Source organism: Oncorhynchus kisutch, linkage group LG3 (genome assembly GCF_002021735.2).
Source record: "Oncorhynchus kisutch isolate 150728-3 linkage group LG3, Okis_V2, whole genome shotgun sequence".
Taxonomy (NCBI): domain Eukaryota; kingdom Metazoa; phylum Chordata; class Actinopteri; order Salmoniformes; family Salmonidae; genus Oncorhynchus; species Oncorhynchus kisutch.
The window spans coordinates 6,430,992-6,438,250 of NC_034176.2; the positions used below are offsets into that span (position 1 = coordinate 6,430,992).

Consider the following 7,259-nt stretch of genomic DNA (forward strand, 5'->3'; position numbering starts at 1 on the left):
GTGGCTGTGTGTGCAAACGCTTCAATCCATCTGGAACTGGGGCTGACCAAAAATGACTGGGGAAATCTGATCTTGGGAAAGTGTCACTCTTGAGAGTTGAACAGACTTCACACTGTCACAACACTGGAAGTGAACAACAGTGGTGTAGATGTGACCAACCATCTGTCGTCTGTCGACACATGCAGTGTTTGTTTATACAGTTGACTATAGAATACTATAGTACTTACTACAGTGCCTTCTGTTTGTTTATACAGTTGACTATAGAATACTATATTACCTACTACAGTGCCTTCGGAAAGTATTCAGACCCCTTGAATTGTTCCACATTTTATGACATTACAGCCTTATACTAATTTTTGTAAATATATATTTTTAAATCTTTCATCAATCTACACACTGCCATCTTTGTTGTTTTAATGGGGCTGCCATATTAGTGTTGTTTTAATGGGGCTGCCATATTAGTGTTGTTTTAATGGGGCTGCCATATTAGTGTTGTTTTAATGGGGCTGCCATAGTAGTGTTGTTTTAATGAGGCTGCCATATTAGTGTTGTTTTAATGGGGCTGCCATATTAGTGTTGTTTTAATGGGGCTGCCATAGTAGTGTTGTTTTAATGGGGCTGCCATAGTAGTGTTGTTTTACTGGAGCTGCCATAGTAGTGTTGTTTTAATGGGGCTGCCATATTAGTGTTGTTTTAATGGGGCTGCCATATTAGTGTTGTTTTAATGGGGCTGCCATATTAGTGTTGTTTTAATGGGGCTGCCATATTAGTGTTGTTTTAATGGGGCTGCCATAGTAGTGTTGTTTTAATGAGGCTGCCATATTAGTGTTGTTTTAATGGGGCTGCCATATTAGTGTTGTTTTAATGGGGCTGCCATAGTAGTGTTGTTTTAATGGGGCTGCCATAGTAGTGTTGTTTTACTGGAGCTGCCATAGTAGTGTTGTTTTAATGGGGCTGCCATATTAGTGTTGTTTTAATGGGGCTGCCTTAGTAGTGTTGTTTTAATGGGGCTGCCATATCAGTGTTGTTTTAATGGGGCTGCCATATTAGTGTTGTTTTAATGGGGCTGCCATAGTAGTGTTGTTTTACTGGGGCTGCCATAGTAGCGTTGTTTTAATGGGGCTGCCATAGTAGTGTTGTTTTAATGGGGCTGCCTTAGTAGTGTTGTTTTACTGGAGCTGCCTTAGTAGTATTGTTTTAATGGGGCTGCCATATTAGTGTTGTTTTAATGGGGCTGCCATATTAGTGTTGTTTTAATGGGGCTGCCATATTAGTGTTGTTTTAATGGGGCTGCCATAGTAGTGTTGTTTTAATGGGGCTGCCATAGTAGTGTTGTTTTACTGGAGCTGCCATAGTAGTGTTGTTTTAATGGGGCTGCCATATTAGTGTTGTTTTAATGGGGCTGCCATATTAGTGTTGTTTTAATGGGGCTGCCATATTAGTGTTGTTTTAATGGGGCTGCCATATTAGTGTTGTTTTAATGGGGCTGCCATAGTAGTGTTGTTTTAATGAGGCTGCCATATTAGTGTTGTTTTAATGGGGCTGCCATATTAGTGTTGTTTTAATGGGGCTGCCATAGTAGTGTTGTTTTAATGGGGCTGCCATAGTAGTGTTGTTTTACTGGAGCTGCCATAGTAGTGTTGTTTTAATGGGGCTGCCATATTAGTGTTGTTTTAATGGGGCTGCCTTAGTAGTGTTGTTTTAATGGGGCTGCCATATCAGTGTTGTTTTAATGGGGCTGCCATATTAGTGTTGTTTTAATGGGGCTGCCATAGTAGTGTTGTTTTACTGGGGCTGCCATAGTAGCGTTGTTTTAATGGGGCTGCCATAGTAGTGTTGTTTTAATGGGGCTGCCTTAGTAGTGTTGTTTTACTGGAGCTGCCTTAGTAGTGTTGTTTTAATGGGGCTGCCATATTAGTGTTGTTTTAATGGGGCTGCCTTAGTAGTGTTGTTTTAATGGAGCTGCCTTAGTAGTGTTGTTTTAATGGGGCTGCCATATTAGTGTTGTTTTAATGGGGCTGCCATAGTAGTGTTGTTTTAATGGGGCTGCCATAGTAGTGTTGTTTTACTGGGGCTGCCATAGTAGTGTTGTTTTAATGGGGCTGCCATATTAGTGTTGTTTTAATGGGGCTGCCTTAGTAGTGTTGTTTTAATGGAGCTGCCTTAGTAGTGTTGTTTTAATGGGGCTGCCATATTAGTGTTGTTTTAATGGGGCTGCCATAGTAGTGTTGTTTTACTGGGGCTGCCTTAGTAGTGTTGTTTTAATGAGGCTGCCATAGTAGTATTGTTTTACTGGAGCTGCCTTAGTAGTGTTGTTTTAATTGGGCTGCCATATTAGTGTTGTTTTAATGGGGCTGCCATATTAGTGTTGTTTTAATGGGGCTGCCTTAGTAGTGTTGTTTTAATGGGGCTGCCTTAGTAGTGTTGTTTTAATGGGGCTGCCATAGTAGTGTTGTTTTAATGGGGCTGCCATAGTAGTGTTGTTTTACTGGAGCTGCCATATTAGTGTTGTTTTAATGGGGCTGCCATAGTAGTGTTGTTTTAATGGGGCTGCCATATTAGTGTTGTTTTAATGAGGCTGCTATATTAGTGTTGTTTTAATGGGGCTGCCATATTAGTGTTGTTTTAATGGGGCTGCCATAGTAGTGTTGTTTTAATGGGGCTGCCTTAGTAGTGTTGTTTTAATGGGGCTGCCTTAGTAGTGTTGTTTTAATGGGGCTGCCATATTAGTGTTGTTTTAATGGGGCTGCCATATTAGTGTTGTTTTAATGGGGCTGCCTTAGTAGTGTTTTAATGGGGCTGCCATAGTAGTGTTGTTTTACTGGAGCTGCCTTAGTAGTGTTGTTTTAATGGGGCTGCCATATTTGTGTTGTTTTAATGGGGCTGCCATATTTGTGTTGTTTTAATGGGGCTGCCATATTTGTGTTGTTTTAATGGGGCTGCCATATTTGTGTTGTTTTAATGGGGCTGCCTTAGTAGTGTTGTTTTAATGGGGCTGCCTTAGTAGTGTTGTTTTAATGGGGCTGCCATAGTAGTGTTGTTTTAATGGGGCTGCCTTAGTAGTGTTGTTTTAATGGGGCTGCCTTAGTAGTGTTGTTTTAATGGGGCTGCCATATTAGTGTTGTTTTAATGGGGCTGCCTTAGTAGTGTTTTAATGGGGCTGCCATAGTAGTGTTGTTTTACTGGAGCTGCCTTAGTAGTGTTGTTTTAATGGGGCTGCCATATTTGTGTTGTTTTAATGGGGCTGCCATATTTGTGTTGTTTTAATGGGGCTGCCATATTTGTGTTGTTTTAACGGGGCTGCCATATTTGTGTTGTTTTAATGGGGCTGCCTTAGTAGTGTTGTTTTAATGGGGCTGCTATAGTAGTGTCTCTCTGTGGAGCCACAGCAGGTCTCTCTGTGGAGCCACAGCAGGTCTCTCTGTGGAGCCACAGCAGGTCTCTCTGTGGAGCCACAGGTCTCTCTGTGGAACCACAGGTCTCTCTCATTTATTGAATTCAAGTCTGACCGAGTCGCCCTGTGGGAGAGGGCACCAAATCCACAGCGAAGCCTTATTGCCCTATGCTCCTGCAGAGACGTCTTACTGTGGCATTTCAATATCAGATGGCGTGGGTTATAATGCAATGTTTCATAATTCATTTGACTGAACCGTGATAGAATACGCATTTCAATGACAAGGTAAAAACCTAGGGTTATTATATTTGGGTTATAGTAAAGCAAGTTTATTTAGGGCATGGTTGTGAGTGACTCCCTGTGGGGCATTTGATCAATTCAATCTGAATCGGACAGATTGCAGATTAGGATGTGATTATAATGTCTGAGCAGTAATTACGAGTCATTCAGATGCTGATTCTGAAATGGGACATTTCTTCCCACAGGGAAAAGATAGCAAAGGAGCCAACTGGTTTAGATTATTAGACTGAGTGGTTCATACCTGTGTAATAACAGATATAGCCTATTCTTTAATGTCATAACGCCTTGAGTTATATTTCTGTTTTAGAATTTCAGAACTAAATTGCCCAACCAGATAGAATGTTTGATGCAGAAAATATATTTTTTATAGCATCAACACAGTCAAAGACTACATTTTGGCAACTTTGCGCTATCAACTAAATTATAAAGAATAGACTCATAGCCTATAACCTTTTTGTAGACATACTAGATATGTTATTTCCATAATCAATTAATATATTGTTAATTGGCCTTAAGAGCCAAAATACCCACCTTGAATTCCTGGAGTGGCGGTGAGAATTCCAGCCAAAGCGGCTACGAAGATCCATCCTAAACCCATGTTCACCGCATGCATACAAGACATTAAATCCAACGGTGCTGAATGCAGTATCTTTCTAGTTCAAATCACACCGATTCTCAAATATAATTATTGGTTCCCCGAAGTTCCAGATAAACAACAACACCGGGAAAAGTAGGCAGTGTATGTTTGACCTGGCTAGAGAATAGTTCGCATGTTGAGCTACGCGTAAAGACAGCGGGTAGGACAAACGGGGACCGTCTCTCCCTCTCTGAAAAACGGTGCGGGTCTGGACTCTTGTAGAAAAGGGAATGCAGAACCAAATGTTCGCGTTCGGCGAAACTTCAAGACAACAAAAAAAAACGCAGGTGTCATCGACCGTAGATTTAAAAGCGGTACACCATGACGACCGGGGCGAAAATCCCTCTGGAAACCATATAATTATCCAGTGACAACAGCTGCGCAAGAAGCGGGCGGACGCTGTAAAGTTACTTGCTATACAGCCTCTCCTCTCTCCAAACTGACTCACTCCACCGGGAGGATTAAACGCAGTAGGGATAGAAATGTATGATGTGCCGTCTGCTCACAATGAATACAAGATTGGGCGATGCATATGCCCCCATTTGAAAACGACAGCTAGTTTACATATCTCTCATTCCTATAACGTCATGCTTGAACGGGCCCGATATGATATGCTACTACCATAATGTTATTACGAGTTCAAATTAAATCAAATCACATTTTATTAGTCACATACACATGGTTAGCAGATGTTAATGCGAGTGTAGCGAGAAATGCTTGTGCTTCTAGTTCCGACCATGCAGTAATATCTAACAAGTAATCTAACCTAACAATTTCACAACAACTACCTTATACACACAAGTGTAAAGGAATGAATAAGAATATGTACATATAAATATATGAATGAGCGATGGCCGAACGGCATATGCAAGATGCAGTAGATGGTATAGAGTACAGTATATACATATGAGATGAGTCATGTAGGGTATGTAAACAGTATATAAAGTGGCATTATTTAAAGTGGCTAGTGATACACTTATTACATCAATTATTTTCATTATTTAAGTGGCTAAAGATTTGAGTTAATATGTTGAGTTCTATTAGGGGCAATGGTGTAAAACGACATGAACATTCCTTTAGGAATAGCTGTATTGTAGCTATTGTATTATAGGGTTTAGACATTAGGCATAAATAACATTGGCTACTGGATTAAATGACCACTGTGGTCAATCTCAGTCTATGCAGAGAGCGCGCTCCAAAAACAGTCTGAGCCGAGATACCAACCTAATATTCAATCAACGGCAAAACGCATTTTTTTTGTCCCCAGCCATTTGAAGCCAAGAAAATACAGTGCCTTGCGAAAGTATTCGGCCCCCTTGAACTTTGCGACCTTTTGCCACATTTCAGGCTTCAAACAAAGATATAAAACTGTATTTTTTTGTGAAGAATCAACAACAAGTGGGACACAATCATGAAGTGGAACGACATTTATTGGATATTTCAAACTTTTTTAACAAATCAAAAACTGAAAAATTGGGCGTGCAAAATTATTCAGCCCCTTTACTTTCAGTGCAGCAAACTCTCTCCAGAAGTTCAGTGAGGATCTCTGAATGATCCAATGTTGACCTAAATGACTCATGATGATAAATACAATCCACCTGTGTGTAATCAAGTCTCCGTATAAATGCACCTGCACTGTGATAGTCTCAGAGGTCCGTTAAAAGCGCAGAGAGCATCATGAAGAACAAGGAACACACCAGGCAGGTCCGAGATACTGTTGTGAAGAAGTTTAAAGCCGGATTTGGATACAAAAAGATTTCCCAAGCTTTAAATATCCCAAGCAGCACTGTACAAGCGATACTATTGAAATGGAAGGAGTATCAGACCACTGCAAATCTACCAAGACCTGGCCGTCCCTCTAAACTTTCAGCTCATACAAGGAGAAGACTGATCAGAGATGCAGCCAAGAGGCCCATGATCACTCTGGATGAACTGCAGAGATCTACAGCTGAGGTGGGAGACTCTGTCCATAGGACAACAATCAGTCGTATATTGCACAAATCTGGCCTTTATGGAAGAGTGGCAAGAAGAAAGCCATTTCTTAAAGATGTCCATAAAAAGTGTTGTTTAAAGTTTGCCACAAGCCACCTGGGAGACACACCAAACATGTGGAAGAAGGTGCTCTGGTCAGATGAAACCAAAATTGAACTTTTTGGCAACAATGCAACACGTAAAAGCAACACAGCTCATCACCCTGAACACACCATCCCCACTGTCAAACATGGTGGTGGCAGCATCATGGTTTGGGCCTGCTTTTCTTCAGCAGGGACAGGGAAGATGGTTAAAATTGATGGGAAGATGGATGGAGCCAAATACAGGACCATTCTGGAAGAAAACCTGATGGAGTCTGCAAAAGACCTGAGACTGGGACGGAGATGTCTTCCAACAAGACAATGATCCAAAACATAAAGCAAAATCTACAATGGAATGGTTCAAAAATAAACATATCCAGGTGTTAGAATGGCCAAGTCAAAGTCCAGACCTGAATCAAAGTCCAGACCTGAATCCAATCGAGAATCTGTGGAAAGAACTGAAAACTGCTGTTCACAAATGCTCTCCATCCAACCTCACTGAGCTCGAGCTGTTTTGCAAGGAGGAATGGGAAAAATGTCAGTCTCTCGATGTGCAAAACTGATAGAGACATACCCCAAGCGACTTACAGCTGTAATCGCAGCAAAAGGTGGCGCTACAAAGTATTAACTTAAGGGGGCTGAATAATTTTAAACGCCCAATTTTTCTGTTTTTGATTTGTTAAAAAAGTTTGAAATATCCAATAAATGTCGTTCCACTTCATGATTGTGTCCCACTTGTTGTTGATTCTTCACAAAAAAATACAGTTTTATATCTTTATGTTTGAAGCCTGAAATGTGGCGAAAGGTCGCAAAGTTCAAGGGGGCCGAATACTTTCGCAAGGCACTGTAAATCCAA

General features: G+C 40.9%; 1 long non-coding RNA gene across 1 annotated transcript in view; it reads right to left on the bottom strand.

The window, feature by feature from the left end:
* LOC116361224 (uncharacterized) overlaps positions 1 to 4,553 on the bottom strand; it is a 104,527-nt gene extending 99,974 nt beyond the window's left edge. The window contains exon 1 of the long non-coding RNA XR_004207409.1: positions 4,226 to 4,553. This is a non-coding gene — a long non-coding RNA (uncharacterized LOC116361224). The remainder of the gene's footprint in view (positions 1 to 4,225) is intronic.
* Between the last annotated feature and the right edge of the window lie 2,706 nt (positions 4,554 to 7,259).